Here is a 21,547-nt window from a genome sequence, read left to right as displayed (position 1 = left end):
TAATACATCCTGCTTATACTACGATGCGAATCGCCAGCACCGTCAGGGTGAGAAAAAGAGGCGAAAGGGAGAAGAAGAAAGAGAGAACCGTCGTGGTGCTCTGATCAGACGGTGTTCGTGCTTTCGAGCACTGAGCGTGCCCCGCAATTGTTATCTAAACACACGAACATACGTTACGAGAAGAACGCGAACCAGCGGGAGGCCTCGAAGGAAGCTCGAGCTTCGGAGTGAAGGAAATGGCGAAAGTTCCGGGTGAGCGGGGTGAGTCCCGAGCGCGATTCGAGGGGTTGAGAGCCGAGAAAAGTTTACGACGTCGTCATAATTCTCTCTCCTAGTATTCATTTAGAAATTTCGCATCGATCATTGTACGGCTGTATTAAGGGTGCACGTCGTGGACGGTACGGTTATGGTTGCGCAAAACATTGTCGAGAAACTACCTTGAAGGAACTTGTAGGAGTCTTTGTATCACGATAAAGACTTTTTTAACGTGCCCATTATCCAAGGAACTTACTATTAAATAATACGTTCGTGTATGACTTTTATGTTATTACTTAATATTTTATAATATAATTACTCGATTCATGAACATGAAATTGAAAAATTTCTCATTTTCGCTGTTTTTTGTAATAAAAAGTTTAGCGTCAGAATTCTTTATGTAGTAACCATATCTCTAGAAGAAAGCAATCCAATCTACTGCAACATTATGACAACGTCATCATAACGCTCAGAACCTATTATCTGCCTCACTGAGCTGTTACATGGATACATGACATTACAACGGGAAAGAAAGAAAATATTTCAGATTTATATCCATAAGAACTTTTGTTCTTTACTGCGACATACATCGACAAATGCAGTAAATAATCTTAAATTTTTTAAATAATATTTGTGAGCAGTCTGTAACAGCAATAAAACGATATTTTTTATAAGTAGAACATATCATCTAATTTAAAAGCTACATAATTTTTAAGTAGTAAATATTATTCTGTTTGTATGTTTGCTCTCTAAATTCTTCGGAGTGGAATCTCATTCTAAAGAGTGAAAATTCTACCACTCTTGAAAAAGAGTTTTTAATCTTTAAGAGAGTGAGAGTTTACTTTTTACAGTGAGATTCTATTTTAATTTAAAAGAATTTAGAGAGCGCAATTATAACACATTAAATGGTAAATGGTCTTCTTCAAGTTGACTCTAAATTTATTGAAAAATGCAATCTCAAATTTCTGTAAACATTTAACATTCAGTATTATACAAATAAATATACCTACATATAAATACTAATTAAAAAATATTATGTGGGAAATCTGAATAATATTTATTAAATAAATATCGAAAAAATAACTAAGCTTTCGAAGTTTATATTACCCTTTTGTATCTGGTGCGGGATTAAAATGCCTATCGTCGCACCCTATTTATCTCGTGTTTATCGCGCCCTTTTTTTCAAAACGACGACAGAGAGTGACGAGTTGCGCGATGCACAAAGAGTCCCGCACGATAAAACGGGGCACGTGCTTCGTAAAGGCACGCCCTTCGCCACTCTTATCTAAATACGCGAACATACGTTAAGAAGATTCGCATGGGGTGGCGAGACGCGAAAAGAGACTCGAGGGTGTCGGTAAGCGAGGAAATGGCGTAGGTTCTAGTACGATTGTTGGCAAGGATGTACGAACAGGATGGGGGAGGGAATGGATTTAAGAGCGGAGGCGGAAAAAAAAGTCCGCGAAAGGAAGAATCGGAAAAATGCAACAGGGCGGAAGTACGTCGTGGAGATAGCATAGTACCGTCGTGAAGTTGGAGACCGCCCTTTGTTAGATCGCCATCCCTTGTTTGGCAGTATGCTGCCTTTGCGCGCAGGAAACATCGCAGCGCGAGAGCGCCGATCGGGAAAAAGGGAAGGAAGCGCTATTTCGTACACCCTTCTTCTAGGGGCGGTGCCTCCTCCGTACACTATTGTATAGAGTGCGCCGTCAAAGATCGTAAAAATTTACCGAAGGTCACCGATAAGAATCGCATATTGTTCAATGATTTACAGTTCTCAGACCATTTCAAAATATCTCCATTTTCAAAGAATTACATATTTACAGTCCTTACAGTATTTGTGAATATATGTATATTCAATCTCTCGAAATCGATATTAGTTAAAAAAAATTTTAAATAATGGAATTACTATGGAAACAAAGTTTATTAGATATAAAAATGACTGTCTAAATATGTCACTACATAAATAAAGTTAAATAATTTAATAAAATCAAACAACTTCAACTCGTTAATTATTATCATTTACAACACAATATTTTAACGAAAAGTCTGTTACCAACTCGGTTATCAATAACTGTACATTTTAGCTTACGATCGATTTCCTCGATGTTAATATTTATATAAGTTTATGTATAGTATTAGAAAATGTAATCTGGAGATTGCACTTTCAAACATTTTGTACATACATGTTACATATTGATCCGTTGAGAATGTCCATTTATTTTACAATTGTACGACATAATTAAGTACCTCCGCAATCGCTTCAAGTCAAGCATCTCCGCAATTGACATTAACGTGACTTTCGCATACGATAATGCACTGCATTGTATCGCCCATATATTACTGCGTTTATCAACCTACGCGTACACGTGGATTCACGTATGCTCATGCGTAACCGGTATTGGCGCGGGTACCGAATGTGTGCACTCTTCGTACAAAAGATAGATTGATAGATAGCTTAATGCACCCTGGGAATCCGGTCTTTCTCTCTCTTTCCCTAAAAGCGACCACACTACCGCGTAAGTATACATCAATGAGTATAACGCCGTGATATCGTCAATCAGATAACACCCTAATCAAAAACTGAACGCGATAGGCATCAACCGGATGAAAGCTCTCGTTGCGATCATCCGCGAATTGAAAACGTGTTTTCAGAATTTAAATGAATGTGTATCGTAAACGAAGCGATGAATGTCAAAATATAAAGATGTCTATAATATAACGATATTTGTCAATATCAAATTTTTTGTATTACGAGTTAAATTAAATTAGTATAAAGGTATAGATATATATACATATTATAAGAAATGTATGTATATATCTATATCTTTGTATAGATTTAAAAATGGAAGTGTATTGAAATATTGAATGGAAAAATAGCATACATAATATTTGAATTTATTAAAGAAACATGAAGACATTACATATACATTTATTTTATATACATATATTTTAATGGCTTTTGCGAAATTTAAATTTTTTAACATTTAATTTTGGATATATCTTGAAGTTTATATAATTTAATTTAATATTTTTTACTTATGTATATATATATAGCTTCTTAAAATTCTTAGATACAATCGGTAAGAAGGAGAAAGTTGTTATTAAATGTGATATATATCTATCTATCTGCTTATCTATCTATCTAGAAAAGGAGAATGAGAAACTTAAAATCTATTCGGAGGCGGATGATGCAATTTAAATGAGACATCTCTATATCTCTGACAATGGGAATTATTTCAAAATATTTTTCAAGAAATTATATTATTGCAGCGTGTCGTAGATATAACAAGGGAGATAATAATAGCAAGGTAAACAAAGCACATGGATACGCAATCGTATGAGTATAATATGTTCTAAGATTTGCTGCATAAATAATGCTGTGACAAAGGCTCTGCTCCAACTAAGAATAGAAATCTAAAAACCTTATGAAAAAAGATTGCATCAAATAATTAAATTACCTTACGCCATTGATCTATTTAAATTAAATCCATTTTCAGTTATAATTAAGTCCATTTAAATTGAAGCTATAAATATAATTGTTAATATTTTGTGCAACTTAAGAATTACTGTCCTTACATCTTTGTGGTATTTCTTTCTTATAAGTTGTTACATTATTGATATTTATGACTATCTAAATTTTTATCGCAATTAAAAGACTACTATTTATAATTAATGAGAATTGAAAGCAAATATATAATACACACACACATATATATATATATATATATATATATATATATATATTAGGTGTTGGAATTAATTCGTAGCGTTTTACAAGTGATGGGAAGTACTTTCATTAATGTATTTTTTAATGCTCATGTGAAATAAATAACATTCTTTCATTAAAAACGCTACGAATTAATTCCAACACCTAATATATATATATATATATGTTTTTTAAAATAAAACATAAGAATTCTTTATCTTCATTGTATAGAAAAACCAGGAAACTTCTACCTATTTATTTTATTTCGGTTGCAAATGAAAATCAAATTAATTTTACCATTTAGCTTTACCGTTAAAAATGCTATTATTCTCTTTTGAGCATACGACTTTGTACATTTTTAAATATCTCTGTAATTTAAGGTAGCGTTATTCAGCTTTGGTGAACAGATTGAATTCAAAATATATTTTATACAAATATGTGTATTAAAAATAAAGGTATTCATGTATGCATACAAAAACCCAGTACTCTGTTTCATCTTTTTACTCCATTTTCGATAGTATGCAAATTATTAACATGAAAAACATATAATAATTGTAAAAAATACCTGCAGTTAAATACAAGAGTATCTGTAAATTTTATTATTTTATTTTACGCGCAAAATACATAGCCGCCTGTTTTGTGTCTCGTATATTCTAAATTTGTCTTTGTGGTTTGATTAATTCGCATTTATTTTGCCGCGAGGAATGTCTTTATCCTCTTCGGTGCAATATAACCCGCGTTTGTAACCCCTTTCAATTTCCACGATGCCGCGATTAAAGGGCCGTTATTCGGGATTGGTGGCCGCGATTGAAAGCAGGACATTTAATCCGTTCTCTATACACATACACACAAACACACACACACACACATTCCCGCGCGCGCGCGTATGTATACACATACACATGCGCGCCTTGCGTTCTAGAAAACGACGTTCATATATTGACCATTGGGTTAAATGAAAAGCACAGACCGTTCATTAAACAATCGATGCCTTTGGATTAATCCTCGAACATCTCCTTGACGAGAAGAAAACCGATGAAGAGGATCGTGCGATTTCGACGAACATCGGAATCGGACCGCACAGGAAGGTCCCCTGCGGCCCTGGAAAGGAAACGGGAGCCGCAGGTGAGAGATAGCAATGCGTCCGTTATATCATCATTCCTGGTATATCGTCCAGCGGAAGGCGAGTTTCTCTTGGAGTAGGGCGGGGAAAGGAGAGTGAAGATTGATATCTAGAAGGGTATGAGAAGGGGTGAATAAGTTAGAACGTATATCCGAGTACCTTTGTTATTTCATTCCTTTGATACTGGATACATTGGAGGGGGGGGGAGAGGAGGGGAGGGATTAAGGTCGTTGAGAGAGGTAGAAAAGTATCAGGCCAAGTATTTTACAGCGTCGCCGAATGAAAAAACATGGGTGTTGCGCACTCCTCTTCTCAGTACCCCGTCACCCCTCTTTCGTTCTGCCTGTGAATCTGGTGGCTGGAGGAAACTGGGGAAAAAAGGGCGAGAGGGGTGCCTGAGCACGCGCAGCTCAAAGGCGTTAACCGGCCCGTCGCCGCGGTAGGGGTGGCGTGGCGCCCACCAGGATATCGACGAAAGTCCTCGCCAAGGGGTCTTCTCGAAATGGGACGTAATAACGCCCTCACGTTACCTCTCCGCTTCCGTTTTGGCTCCTTTAAAGACGCCTGCAATTGTTGGCTCTCTCGGCTGTATCTCCATTAGCCACGCCAAATTCTGACTCGACATTGGGCAAAAAGAAGCTGATAATATTCAGATAATATTAATATCAAATCTTTTCTTGAATGACTTAAAATACTCGTATATGTCATGTAATTTATACCAACAATTTTTATTTCATCTCTTTTTAATATTTTTTTTACAGTTTCAAATCAATCTGTCAGGAAAAATAAACAATTGTTTCAATTTTCAAATAGTGTTGTCTCAGTTTTTGCTTTTTTACTACAATAAGCTTAAGTTGAAACTAAATTACTGTTGAAATTTTCAATATTTCTGAGCAAGTGTCGATGAACTTTCCTTGACTTTTTTTAAAATTTTAATACCGATGATTTATTTTCATAGAAACGATGGATACGTGCGAAAGAAACTTGATTTAATTAAATTATTTTTAGAACATAATCAAAAATTGCACTATTCATTTGGAGATTTTATGAAGTTTTGTTATGACAAATTTCTCTTCTTTATTATAAATAGTAATTTGTCATTTACAAACTTTTGTTTTCGTTATATGACGTCGTTATTCTCACAATTGAGGAATGGTTGAACTAGGAATTAAGCGTTAGTACGAAAGAAAACATTATAATTACGCGAATGAAATACTGTGTGATTACGTGACCCTTTGTATCCTGTAACCTTTTAAGGACGGTGGACCTATTGACGCTACGATCTCCAAGGCAAAATGGTCTGTTTTAGCCTTTAAAGGTTACGACTGTTATCATTTGTAGTCATTCGTCACGGTGGAAGAATGAACAGAATCTTTGAGTGGGTTTCTTAATTATCGTAGAACATTCCTGCAAGATCATTCATCTTCGTCAACTGCATTGTGGAATTGTCAAAATTTGAGAAAACAAAGTGTTCTCTTTCTCATTATTCAATTTGAATATCATGTTTCAAATTTTATAAATATTTTCTAAATATTATGCAGAACTATGGATGAAACTATGGATGCATAATTTTAATTAACCAATTTTCAATAATTGAAAAATTTTTTTAAATCTTATTGGCAGTTTTTGTTTTTAATGAAATTTTTTATTTATATATTAAGTTAAAATATCCGTATTCCCAGAAATTCAATTAATCGATCTTCAGTTTTTTCATTTCCTGATTGGTATATTGAAAAAAAACTGCTATATTTATTATAAAATTAATATTCTAATCAAACTTTTGGATCAATTTTTTTATTTAATATATATGTAAAATTTCGACATAATATTCTATGTTCAACTATAACAAAATTATTTTTTTATATGACAGACAAAAACTTTCGCATTATTATCACCTTTAATTCAAATATAAAAAAAATTTGACATAAATAGAAATTCATATATTATGATAGAATTAAATGATATGAGTGTAGAAATGCATAAAATAAATGATATTTTTATGATACTCAAATGTAAATAGATTAAATGTGAACAGATTCTTTTGAATTAACAGATTATTATCTAAGATTTTTTTTCAATAAATGAATTCATTTAAAAGGTTTAATTCTAGCTATTATTGATTAATATAATATACCACTACACAACACTCGTCTTGGCTTTTCTTTCGAAATTTTCTTTTATGTTCCAGAATAAAATATATAATAGTACAATGCACATCCCGACACATTTTAGTGTGAAATAGACCGACACAAAGTACATCGACGCCCTTTTACGAGCGCATAAATTCACGTTAGAGAGGGAATGTTTATAAATTAGCGTTCACGCGCGTGGGGGATGAATCCGAGTTTATCGCAGGGGTGATGGCAGAGAGCGCGGGCGGATGGACAAGCATAATTGTTTGCTCTGCTAAATGTCAATCCGATAGCGGTGGCCAATGAAGTCCGTGATTATGCTACTGGGATGTGTTCATGGTGAATCGAAGGGAAAATTAATTTCGATTCGTTGTTGGGGTGCAAAACTCAACCTCAACTTTGAGTAAAGGATCAGCGAAAAATTGATATCTATCGAATTATATAAAATTTCTTATTACGCGAAAGACACTGTTTATTATCGAAACTTATATTAAATCCCGTATATACATGAATATATAATATATTATACATATATAGCCAAAGTAGTAATATTGGTAAATATATCTTGAAGATTTTGTTTAGAAGTGTTTCTTATGAAATTTATTTTAAAAAGATATTTGAAGAAAACTTTTAAGACGTTTCCTTATTATCTAATGTCACTTTAGAAAATATCCATCTATGAATACTTTCAATTTTAAATGATTTAAATTTTTTATAAAACGTATTTTTCATATTTTACAATTTTTTTATATTTTGAAGCTTTTAATTTGTTATTTAATTTAATTGTTTAATTTTATTTTGTTTATTTTTTTTAAATTTTAAATATATAGAAACTTAATGAAAGTTATTTACAATAAATAAAAAATTTTGCTGTATATTTTTTTTACAAATTAAACTGAAATATTTCTTAATTATAAATCGATTAACAATCATGAGTTTTTTTCTCAAAAGAATCGATTTTATTCCGTAAAAAAAGAGAGATATGGTAGACGAAAGCCTTGGGATCCTGTATTTACATTTCACATATATTCCCGAACTTGAAAGGCATGTTGGAGTGCAAACGAAATGAACCAACCCGACGTCTCGTCGAATTCCACCGCATTTTCGGGCAAGATGTTGAAGAGAGAAGAGACGGCCCCTCTTGAAAAACAATATCGTTACATGTTGTCGCGTGAATTCAGCGTCTCTCATTGGCCGAACACATCGCGATGTTACCGACGATTCCCAGGCGAATCAATAGCATTACAGAAACTCACTCTCGCGTTGTAACGCCGAATATTACTCGCGCCACGAATGAACGCCGTTGCATCCTCCCTCCCACTGATATCTCTACCACTCGCCCACATATACAGATATGGTTGTAAATTCATAACTGTATTATAGCCACTGCACTCGAAACGGCCGATGCGCTCGATGGCGGCTTCATCGGATTTTGACGTTATTGAGAGAGAGAAAGAAAGAGAGAGAGCGAGAGAGAGAGAGAGAGAGAGAGAGAGAGAGAGAGAGAGAGAGGAAGAGAAAGAGAGGGAACGGGCGGACACTTCGTCGATAACGTTTTCCAACGGTGGCTACACGGTAATGTCCGACGAATCGATATTCGGAGTACCCCCTGGGGAGGGGGGTGACGGCCCGAAGGCGCCGGGGCGACGAGGGGTGCTACCGTGGTCAGGGTGAAAAGGGACGGGACGTCCGGGGTGGCAGAGTTCGCTAGACGGCGAACGTGTGTTCTGGACGGTGGCGCGTCGTTGTTCGAGAACGGCGATCACTATTCGATTAGGTTTCACTTTGGCTTTCGAAGAAAAACGATATGCGACCGCTCGGGATGGAGTGGATCGCTTTTTTTTTCGGGAAAGGTGTCGATCCTTTCATTCTCAATATGACTATGTGTATAGCGATACATTTAAGAGGCAGATAACTTTAATATGTATTTCAAGCATTAGAATATCTTGTAGTAGTAGAATTATCTTGAATTAGTTGGGAACTTTTATCACTTCTTCTTTCTTCTCTTTTTATTCCCTTTAAAGAAGTGTATAATATTGTATATAATTACCTATATTTATTATACAATTTATTTAGATGATATGCACATATTTATTTATACAATAATTATTTGTAATATTGCTTGTGTTTACTTTAAATTCATAAAAGTACATGTTTTTTTTTTATATTGAATAGTACATTTTTTTCATTTTTAAATATACTTACATAAAAACAGAATATAGTTCATTAATTCTGGAAAAATAAAATGATTAATGCAGTGTATTTTTTCACAAGTTAAATATACAATTTATATATGCGGAAAAAATACAACACTGTATTATGAAACTAAAGTTATATTAAAAAAAATAATAATTTGTTTATAAATTTATTATATTTTATATTTATAAATAGTGCTGTTTTTTAATTGTTTTTTTTTTTCAATATTGTTTTGTGTAAATAATTTCAAACTGAATTCAGTTATCAAAAAGATATTAGTACAGTTATTATTACTTCGATTAATTCATGATTCGCATCACGTCAAATGTATGTTCCCTCTTTAATCACCCCTGTTCTCAGGATGTAGGGTTGCAGTCGACTGCATTCTGCCCTCCATCAGCCAATGACGTCATAGCTTGCCACGTGGCGTTGTGCTGTGTTATATATGTATATATGTAAGGGTAACTTACATTTTACGGTTAAGACATATCGGCGGAGTTTTCAAAGGCCATATCGAATCTCGCGACCCTCGCCCGTAATAAATGTCTCAACGCACGAGAGATTATGTAAAAAAGAAAAAAAAATAGTGTCGTCAGAGTAAGTCCCACGGGATTACCTCGAGCGAGCGTTGCCTTCGTTCGCATTAAACGTCGGGATTTATAAGTCCACTGTAGTCGGCGACGTCGGCGACGACGGCGACGACAAGTCAGCCCCGTGCTGGTCCGTGGGGGTCCACCGCGGGTCTGGACTTCTCGATAGTCGAGATTTATCGAGTCTACGGTTTGACGAATTCGATCCTGGGGCAATCCGGTTCCTAGTGCTGTTGCTCTCCGTCCTTCTTTTCAGACTTTTGTATGTACTGTCGCATCCCTTGGGAAAAGGACTACATCCTTAGCGAGATTTATTGAATGGATAACTCATGCCATCGACTGTATTTCCTCGGAAATATTTTCCTCGATCGGTGCCAATAAATCTGGATTATTTATTCTGGAAGTAATTAAGTATTATTTTTACTCTTCAACTTTCTTTGTTTTATAAGAAGAAATTAACTTCTTGAAGAATCTCTCAATATAACTTACAATTGAATTAATTCATATAAAAGTAGAAATTGTTTTCTTAATAACTGTCCTCGGAAATTACCCGTAGCACTCTTGCAATTCTTTAAATAGAACAACGACAGAGAACGTGACATTTAATACCGTTTTATTGTTTCTTAATTACCAGCAACGAAATCCGCGAAACACGAAAATCGTGCTGCGCAAATATTTGTTTTTTTTTTGCTATGTAAAACATTCATTCGTCCACTTCGCCTAGCAGTTGCATAGGGCATGGAGGGCACAAATGCATTTCCAGGATTCGCGATGGAACTCGTCGTCCGCACGATGGCAATTAGACCCAAAACATTTTCAGCGTCAATTACGCGTTAATGTTTGTAATAACGACTGACGACGACGGCTTTAATCGCGATGTCGCATGCAACGTCGTACGATTCGTACGAAACTACGAGAGTACATTCCTGCTTTTGCGAGATATTATTCTGTCAGCCCTAAACCGAATAATATTGAATATTTTATCTCAAATATTAATAATAGTATTATTCGAATCATTATTGTAATATGACATGAAATAGATTTTAAAAAATGCTTTTTTTTTATTTTGAATTCATTAACGTGTTGTATGAAAAGTTCTCTGCTGTATTGTATGATATACTGATTACTAATTTTTTTATGTATTATCGGGATATTAATTCAGACTATTTTTATATGCCGAAGATTTATATAAATTATATGATGTTTATATGATGTTACGTATATGTTATTTGCATATATTATTTGTCTTTTATTTTTTGTTTGACATTTTTTCAACTGTCTTTATTTATTATTTAACTTTTTAAAATATAATTGCATCAGCAATTAATTTTGAAACAATGAATATTTTGAAATAAAATCCGACCGAGTTAATGCACAACATAAAAATGATAGAGAGCGTCAAGAATCGGTCAAAGTTAGATGTTTCGAATAATATAATATGCTTGATCCATGAATTTAATTTATCTTAGATGTGACTATGCATCGAAACGTTCGGACATTTTAAACACAATCAATCTGAGATGATAATCGCGAGTCGAAACATTCGGACATTCACGTATATATAATCCTCCCCATTTCAATCAATAAACTTTTATTGCGAAAAATATTACCTCAACCAGGATTCGAACCTGAGAAAGTGTCGAGAGATCCCAGGTTTCGGCGCACAATCACATCTGAGATAAATTAAATTCATAAACCAAGAATATTATATCATTCGAAACATCTAACTTGGACCAATTCTTAGTGCTCTCTATCATATTAATGAATATTTTGTTTTTAAAAACAAAATATTCATTTATAACATAAACTTTGAGTATTTGATTCGTCTCAATGAATTTATAAAAAATTAAATATATACAATAGGATAGTTAATTTTTTTATAGTATGGAAATAAAAAGCTCATTTGTACTGGCATTTTACATGAACATTCTATGGATAGAAGAAACAATTTTTAATAAGCATCTTGTACTTTATGAAGAATTCTGAGTTCGGTGGTTGTAGAGATTGAAATTCCCGTTTCGAAACGGATTAACATTTCGCGGTTGTTGCTCACGAGTAGCCGCAAGCTACAGGGGATACAAACTCTGAACGCTCGGGAAAACTTTCGAATCGGGCATTAATTCAATTCGTTGCGCGAAAGTTCCGAATTAATAAAAATAGATAGAGGAGTAGCTTTTTATCGTTCTTTGCGTCGCGCGTTACGTAAAATGTGTCTTTTTGTTGTCGATCAAACTTGTCGTAGCAAATGTCAATTAAATTTCTCATTTCCGTTTAATTTATAATATACAAAGGTATATAATATACAAAGGTATATTTAATATTGTCCTAATATCTTAGTTTAGATATTAAAACGCAAAGTTTGCGAATTCTTTTACGTAATGTTTCGGATAATGCATATATTTTTAATTTCTTTTTATCTCTCTATATATTTAATCTCATGATTTTCGATTTCGCGAATGCCATTTACTCTCAAATGGCAAATGCACGAAAATCGACAGTCCAATCGTTCCCACGCGAAAGCTGGTGACCCCGACGCGGTCACAGAAGTGACCGCATTCTTCTTAAAACCTGAGGTATGCTGGAGCGCAGCCAGTAGAAGAGTGGCGCAGCATTTCGTCGTGGAGAGGGTGACGAAGCGACAGTACGAAGAAGAATCGAAAAGAGCTACGTGATCGGTAGGAAGTTGAAGAGCAGGATTGCGAGTGCGGTTAGGACGTGGAAATCGTCTTTGAGTACACTTTGGCTCTCGAATTGATTTTACCAATATTAGCGATCTAAGTCGCCATTTCCAATGGGAAATAAAACACTCGCCATTATAAAATTGGACAAATTCAGAATCTTTCAATCGATGACAGATTTGTATTAAATGTGCCAAACAAAACCCTCTAATCTGATCGATGTAAAATATATATTATATATTGATTAATTGATACATAATTGCAATGAACCTTCTATTATTCTATTGGAGTATTTAATGTAGCATTTTGCACGAGGTTGGAAATTTAATTTGCATGTAATATGAAACTTTACGAGTTACTCATTGTTATCTATTTATATATTCTAGTGATCAGCTCCGTGTATATAATATAAATTCAGTCATCATGATAAAGTCAAATTTGATACGCGTATAGTCGTCATGATTCATCGTATGTCGATGATATCATCGACATGATTAGCAGTTAAATAATAGTAGCACTTCATACGGATTGATCGAGTACGCTATACGATTTTTATCATGTGAAAAGTTGTGTAATGCTTCCGAATCAGCTATAATACTCAATAATTCAAATAATAATTCCATTTCTTCAAGAGCCTATAGTGCTAAACAGAAGATCAAGAAAAAAAAGAAATGACATAATCATATCGTAGATTAAGAGACATAAATAGGTGTCCAACACGGCTGATCCGGTGATTCTCTGTCTCTCCTTTCCTTGACACAAATATGGCGAGAGACTAAGACGGTTAATCAAATGATAAGCACGTTTGGAACTGATCCAAGCTAGGTTGTCCTCATAACTGCGTTGTATGCACTGCTCGAAACAAGCAGCCGCTAATATATTTCATGTATCAACGATTACCATTTTACAACTGGATTGAAGCATATTTTTCAACGTATGTTTTTAAACAAATTGTCGCCGAACCATCAAGAAACTGGTCAAATTAAATACAAAAATAACATTTTAAAAGAAAATTAACATGCATTTCTTTCAAGACTATTTTCGATTTATCAATTTTAATAAACGTACGTCTTCTCGTCTATTTAAAACGCCGCAGTACTTCAGTCCGTTTTATTTACTGTATCCTGACTGTATGATTATATTACGCAAATATTTCTAATGTGATATCTTTATCTCACGTTCGGTTAACAAGCTATCCCCTCCAATTTTTGTTTCCTTGACTAAGTTCAACCTACCGCGGCGCTAATCGCGATAATTTGTAACTGTTCAGGTCGCTGGTCTTCTACAACGCAACCTTCTCGTTTACGGCATCTCTCTACGAGATTGATATTTACTCTTTGCCGGCTAACGCGACTTACTCGGTAACTCTCGGCCATCAACGACTACCTACCGCGCCGTTTATTCGTGTCCGTGAGCCATCGTCGTCGTCGTGTCGTCGTCATGGTATCTTTCGTGCCTATTCCCATTGCGTACTCGTCTTTTGATGCATGCTCTACGAGCGATTTCTGGCCGATGCTCTCTTAGCATCTCGGGATACCTGTGGTACTCGACTTGCTTTTCCCGGTACTAACGAGCGACCATAGCAAGCGAGCGAGAGAAAGAGAGCTAGAAGGTGGAGATGGTGCTGGTGAAGGAGGAGCAACGGCAGCAGCAGCAACATCGGCATTAGCAGCGGCAACAGCAGCATCACGATGCAAAGAATCGTGTGCGAGGGAAAGGGCAATGGCGAAGAGCAGAGGGCAGACGTGTTACGAGAGAAAGAAAGATCTGGGCGGGAAAGAAAGAGGAACGGAGGATGGAAGGGAAGGGAGAAACCTACCTCGGAAGAGCGAAGGAGAGACCACGGACTTGGTTCAGAAGCGAGCCAACGTCGACAAGATAGGAGGCGGCAGCCTGCAATTACTAGCTGGAATGTCTGGGAACGCGTGGGACTCGATCCTAAAGGCCCGACCACGACAAAGTCTCCCTTCTCTCGTCCATTCCCTCCTATCCCTTCTACGTCAACGGCTACTCTGTGAGGCCCCTACCTTGTATAGGATGACCCCGGGAAAACGCCGGGACTACCTGCCGATCTTGCTACAATCACATCGCATATACTTAATCCATGAGATGTACGTTATATACTAGGAGAAAGCGAGTAACCGTGTAATACCAAACGAGTAATCGTGTAACAAAGAAAGAGAGAGAGAGAGAGAGAGAGAGAGAGAGGGAGGGAGAGATGCAGGCAATTTTTATTTTTTCATAAAATAGCGTTTTTAATTAATTCTTCTGTTTTTGCTTGCCGCACAATTCTCCATTGCGCCCAAGCTCGGATCGAAATTCAATCGGGGAATTATGTAAATTTAATTTTGACTGGAAATTTAATTAATGCTGTTGACTTAAGGCCGCGATGAAAAAGAAGCTCACTCGTTCGCTCTTCGGCGAAAGAGTAATCTCGTTACTTCATTTTTCGCGGATAGCACAGCACGCGACGCCCCGATGTCATATCGTGTGGCGGTTTTAATGAATATAATTAACGTGTACTTATGCGCTATCCTTCTCAATCATTATCTATTGTGGTCGGCGTAATTTCTTTCGCGGGGCGTTAAATCCATTCAATTATGTAGATTATCCATTTTACGATCGGAAGCACCCATTATTATAGTTCTTGGAGCAAGATAAGAACTTCACAGTACTCATATTACAATTTAATATTTTAATCATTATTCTTTATGATGATTTAAATAAACTCTGTCTTTTTTTACTTCTAAAAGAATTGTTTTTAATATTTTCATTTATTTTTATATTTAGCCTTATTTATACTCGTAAAGAAATACATTTATTATCTTTGTTATATTACTATCATTAAAGTTAGTTATACATGTCGGTCTTATTCACATACATTGACACAATTAAAATAATTTTAATAATATAGAATATTTTTATTTCTAAGGTTTTCTAAAGAGCGGCAAAGAGAGTAGTTTCCTTCTCAATTTATATACAAATCGATACCTAAACTTATCTAAAAGTTGATAATGGAACTTTCGTGTTTAATGTACAAATAATTGATAGATTTCTGTCATCAATAAATATTTTAGAGGCCTCTTGACGTCCATCATTCACTACTTTACTTTTTCATATCCTAACAAGGATAAACATACACTGTAAAAAATAAAGTGTTAATTTTAACTTAAAGATGTTTTTTAAATTATAATTAACATTTTATTTTTTACAGTGTAAATAAACAAATTTTAAAGATTCGTGTTACTGTATTCTCTTTTGTTTAATTTAAATTTGAATATATCTACGTCTAAAATTAAAAAGCTTTCAGCTTTATTAAAAATTTGTTTGATAAATTCGATAATGTAATTATTATTGCTAAGCTAGTAACAATACTCACTTTAATTCTTAGCGATCTTCATAGTACATCGTATATGTATATTGTCTCAAATAATATTTTTACAAAATATTATTGTTTCCTTGGTTGCTTTAGAAAATTTAGCAAATCAATCATTCAATAAATGAAGCAATATATGGATTTATTTGATTCTATTCTTGCATACTTTTATTTTCATAAGTGAATTAACATATAAAGAGGACATTGAATATTTTCGGCGCCTTTCGAATGGCGTTGCTACAAAGACGACCTTGCCTAAATGTAGATTTCGGTCAGGATCGAATTTCGCTGTTCATCAATGTCGACGTGTCGGTGCTGATGCCGCAAGACAGACTCGGCTCCTTGTTGGAGGAGAGAAATTTGGAGAATCCCTTTGTCGCGGCACCGTACGTTAGCACGCCGAGTAGCCGGGAGATTACCAACGGGTTCTCGAGTGACCATGAGAAATTGCTTGCTCAGGATGTCGGATAATCACGAACACCCTGTACGTGAACTGGCAGGATTATGCGAGTCTGTGCATATAGGTACTTCTCTCTCGTTCCCCATTCCCCCTATCCGTCATTTTGACTCTCTCTCCTTTACATTTGCACTCCTTATACTTTATCGGAGTAACTATTTGTTGGGCTGCGCTAGGCGAGAGTAATTGTACGTAGGTTAAAACAAAGTTCTCAGTTCTTTGCCTATGATTGTAAACGCATAGTTTAACACAATTATTTATTTGATTGTACATAATATACGTTTCTCGCGCGCCCGCATCAAAGCTTAAATTACTAAACTGATATTGATCGCTATTATGATTTTCATCATGTTTCCAAAATTCAATGGAAAATAAAAATAAATAACGGTTTTGGTCTCCATTTTTTTTTTACATAAACTTTATTACGTATAGAGCTCTTTATAGAAACACGTTTGAATCTATAAGATAGGGTATATATATCTACAAATTTACCTACAAAATGCCAATTAATATGTATATGCATTTAACTTAAAATTTCGATATATTTCTTGTTTTCTGAGGTGATGCTAAGAACGGAATAAATCATTTTCTTCTCCTTTCTCTATCTTTCTTCTGGTTTTCCTATCGAGCGACCATTTTCCTCGTATCGTCGTCTCACAAATCTTCTCTTGTCTCATCTGTTAAGCTCTGAAATACTCGAGCGTAATCAATGAGAAAGGCAGGATAGCGCAGGTAGAGAGTATGTACTGGTGTGTACATTGCCGTCACAACCGCTTCTGCATATGTATATATTCGCGTACACGTACCGCCTGGGCTTCCAACTACATATACCTCTATAAGGTGCTTCCAAAGCGCTGTCACGTAGTGGCAAGATGGCTGGGATTCTCGACATGGTTACGCACGATGTCTTGACCACATTCGGTCGAACTCAATGTAGCAAAAGCAACGCGGTCATCTTTCGCGAGAGATTTGGTAAATCGACTACGACACTCTGAGTATAACAATGTGCTTTCGTAGATACGATATAACAACGAAATCCTAGTCTTCTGAAAAGCAGAGCCGTAGATATTCGATATTCCTTTAGAGGAAATCTATCTCGCATGTTTTTATGCGTCGCATGATAAACTTCTGATTTTTAAATTAGATATTAATTAATGTTAATTGAATCGCAAATTTAGATGTTCTCGCGCTAAAGTTTACTTCGGATTAATAGGGAAATGGAGTTCCGCTACTCATCTGCATTTTTGAAGCTTAATTCGTCAAGGTCCTTTAATCTCCAATGTAAAACAGCGTGCTAATTAAGCTCCTAATTAAATTCACCGAGGAAAAATCGATTATGAGTTACACGGCAAGCAAAATTCTATTACTCCTATGGATCTTTTTTCGGAATAGCTCTATATGGACGGACTATATGAACTAACACCTATTTTAAGCGGCAACTTTAACCTTTTAACAACTTTAATGAATTTTTAGAATTACCATCTAATAGTTAATGTAAGACATAAATTATTCAAATAAAACATAATTTAATTACTATCTAATTTTTAAACTTACGAAAAGAAATTTATTATCATTAAATCAAATAGAATTATTTTAATTTTATTTTAATTTTTGTGGAAAGAGAAGAATATTGCTGGAATAGGAATGTATTTTTCTTAAACTATGCATAAATTGCTAGTCTTTGCGAGGCACTTAGAATGGATAATAAATGGACGGTTTCACTTATGGCTTCTTATTATCAACTGGATTCGTATATAACACACTTGTCAAGCATAAATTTCACACCGTTACTTATACCGTACGATATTTCGCAATTCATTACGTAATAAAGATTCCTAGAGAGGACACGAAGTGACATCGAGGTGATCGCGGTGCATTCGAGCACGACCGTGATCGGTGAAGAAAGAACCAGTTGCCTGTAACAAAAAATACATTACGCACGAGTCAGTGGATGGCATTAATTCCGTGCGTTCTTAAGGCGATTATGGGGATTGGCCTTCGCACGCATAAATTTGCATGTGCTTAATCTTTTTATGCCAGTTTAGTCTTGCGATCGAGTAACCGTCGCTAGTGTCGCTCTTATTTTCATAGCAATAAGATTTCTAGATTTATGATTGTGTTATAAATTTATTTATAAATTAATTAACATTTTTATTAATATTTTTTGTAACAATTTATCATTTTATCCTTCTTAAAAAGAAAAAATGATATTACTTAATACTTGGCTGCTGTTAATTTACGCAGAAATAACATTGGTACAATCTATGGCTCCTTAAAGGCTTTAAAGCTTTCTTATAAAAATTTATAAAGATGTTGTCTTTGTCAGTATCGAAAACAGACGCAATATAACATAAAATTATATGGTGCGTGCGAATTGAATAAATTTAACAGGCATGTCTTTACGATAATAAATGTGTGTATCCCGTTGTAAAGTACAGGTAGGAGAGTTACGATACTTATTTTAGTGTCTTATGTTCAGCGCATATAAAAGCCGCTCTCTTACCTTAAGTGCGCGCGCGATGACGACAGCTTTCGGCGCATTGTACCACATGCAACCGGCGTGTTTCATTTGTCTTGGGTTACAGCGTGACGTAATCGCGAGACTTCTTGTAGTACGCGCGTTATAATAGTCACCGTTGTTGCGAAACATCGCGCGAAACATGCGAACTGATGCTGAATCGCACAGCGTTTATATAAAATCTAATGCAAGCGCTAATTTTTAGTTGGCAGCATTTCGAAGATCCCCAGTGCCTTTGAAATATTTTTATATGCAGAGAGAGAGAGAGAGAGAGAGAGAGAGAGAGATCATCTATTATTTTTAAATAATATACAAGCACCATTTTTTTAACGAAATCTTTTTAAACAACTATGCTCGTAAAAGCAGCTTTTATATAAATATGATACTTATGAGAAACGGAGAAAAGAAACGTAGGAGGGGAAATTAATATTTTCATTCTTAAATCTGTTTACATGAATAGAACTGTGCGTAGAGAATAAACTATATTTACAATACAAAATATTATCACATTTCTTTCTTTAAAGTTTTAGAAGCTTGTAAGCTAATTTGATTTCTTTTCGAAATCTTCTTTCATGTCCATATTATTTCCTTTCTATCGAGATAATTTGATCGTTTTAATTTTAATGATTGGTCCACTAGCATATCACTTAATTATAAGTATGAACATTTTGATTGACAGACATAAATTAGTTGTTAAAATTTATTTCAGTCCCATTATATTTCACGCCACAAAAATACATCAGAATTCTATTTTGACATAAAATTGCTATAATGTGAAATTATAAAGTTACAATATGAATTATAAAATATTAAATAAATCTATCAATTCGGCACACATTTTGTAGTATTTATGTAAAATTTTTGATATCTCTTTGAAAATTTGGAATTCACTTTTCATCACATAAATTTCAATGCTTCATATAATTAATGTGATTAATCAGGATTGGAATATAATTCCAGGCATTGAAGCGGCACTATTATGCACTACTTTGTATTAACCTGCGCAATCATCGTAATGCACGAATGCTCCGATTAACATCCTCGATGCCTGCCGCTGGATAATGATATCCCTCGAAGTGCAATGTACCGTCATGAAAATGGAGTAATTTCAGGCGCGGTCGACCTATTTGCTTTTATTCAATGCACTGTCGTTGTTTGAACGAATATCGGCGCAAAATGTCTTGCCGCGTATATAAATCACATGGATAATTTTATTGTAACCGTAAAATAATGGTGAATAAGTAACCGGAAACTCGAGCCGGCAACAAAAATTGAGGGTTAAGTTTTAGGACAGGTTTCCCTTTCGAGCTGTTTAATCGCTATGGCGGTCGACTTAACTCGAATTACTTGCGCGAATGCCTTGTTAAATTGCATAATTTCCTTAGTCTTTCCGGCAACTACCATTTTTCTGTTATGGCTCAAAGAAATAATATCCGCACACCATTTCCGAGAAGCTTGAATATATTACGTATAAAATATTACATATAAAATATACGATGTTGATGTTTGCAGCAAGTCTAATTAGTTACCAAATTAAATAGAAATTTTTCCATCTCAAGCATTTTTTTTTGAAAAATTGATAATTTGAGAAACGAAAACTTAATAATTGTTAATTAATCAACTTTGTTAATTAATATTGTATTATATAAATACTTTTAATATATTTTTTTTTAATTAAACAAACACATTTTTTTATTAATATATAGATTAGATAAAGATCCTATGATGTGGATGAAAATATACGAGCTGTGTCATGTTGTAAAACATGACGTATATAAAATTAAATATAAACTTATAAAAATATCACAAGGTCAGGGAGTAATAAAGTTATTACAGTTACAATCTATCTCTATCTTTGTTCAGTGAGAAAAGTACATTATGTACATTATCTTAAATAAATATGCATAATTAATTTTATAATTATATATTTAATTTATTTATTTCATATAAAATAAATTGTTTTTCACACACATATTTATATACATATACGTATTTACAAAGAGAGCAAAAGAAAGGAAAGAAATTAAAAAATTTTTAAGCGTGATTATTAATTAAAAAATTTTGCTTGAATATTATTTAAGTAAAAATTAGAAATGTCAATCGAGTATGACTTTCGTTGAAGTGCACATAAATCTGCTAAAATCCTGCTGACATTTCAATCTTATATCCTAAGATTTTTTATTTTTTTCACCTTCGTCAAACTGGTTCACATGATTTACTTTTGTCATTCTTCCAAATTTTTTTAAAGTCATAACGACACTGATTGACAGTCTTAGACTTTAAGATATACTAAAAGTTTAAATCTGCAATAGAATTATGCTTTAAAGTAGATCAAGTCTATAATAGGCTGCAGTAAGAAGGCATTAAGATACTTTCAGAGGAAGTAAGAGAGAAATATGTCAAAAATCTATCAAGAAAGTTTTTAAATGCGAGAAAGCGTAATTACAATTAAAAAACTTAATCCGAGAGTACGCTTTACATTGTTATTTTAGAATCGGATTCTCCATTTCTTT

The 21,547-nt window shown here is 34.4% G+C and overlaps 1 protein-coding gene and 1 long non-coding RNA gene across 4 annotated transcripts in view; one reads left to right on the top strand and one right to left on the bottom strand.

The window, feature by feature from the left end:
- Positions 1-21,547, top strand: part of PlexA (plexin A) — a 271,478-nt gene that overhangs the window by 111,987 nt on the left and 137,944 nt on the right. The gene's annotated exons all lie outside the window — the stretch shown is intronic.
- The window catches only part of LOC147910259 (uncharacterized), a 55,194-nt gene continuing 49,508 nt past the window's right edge, over positions 15,862-21,547 (bottom strand). The window contains exon 2 of the long non-coding RNA XR_015544341.1: positions 15,862-21,547. This exon is cut by the window's right edge and continues 41,672 nt beyond it. This is a non-coding gene — a long non-coding RNA (uncharacterized LOC147910259).

This window comes from Acromyrmex echinatior, chromosome 3 (genome assembly GCF_024713525.1).
Source record: "Acromyrmex echinatior isolate Ae372 chromosome 3, ASM2471352v2, whole genome shotgun sequence".
NCBI lineage: Eukaryota > Metazoa > Arthropoda > Insecta > Hymenoptera > Formicidae > Acromyrmex > Acromyrmex echinatior.
The sequence above is the reverse complement of the archived record's forward strand: the minus strand, read 5'-3'. Positions and strand labels throughout refer to the sequence as shown.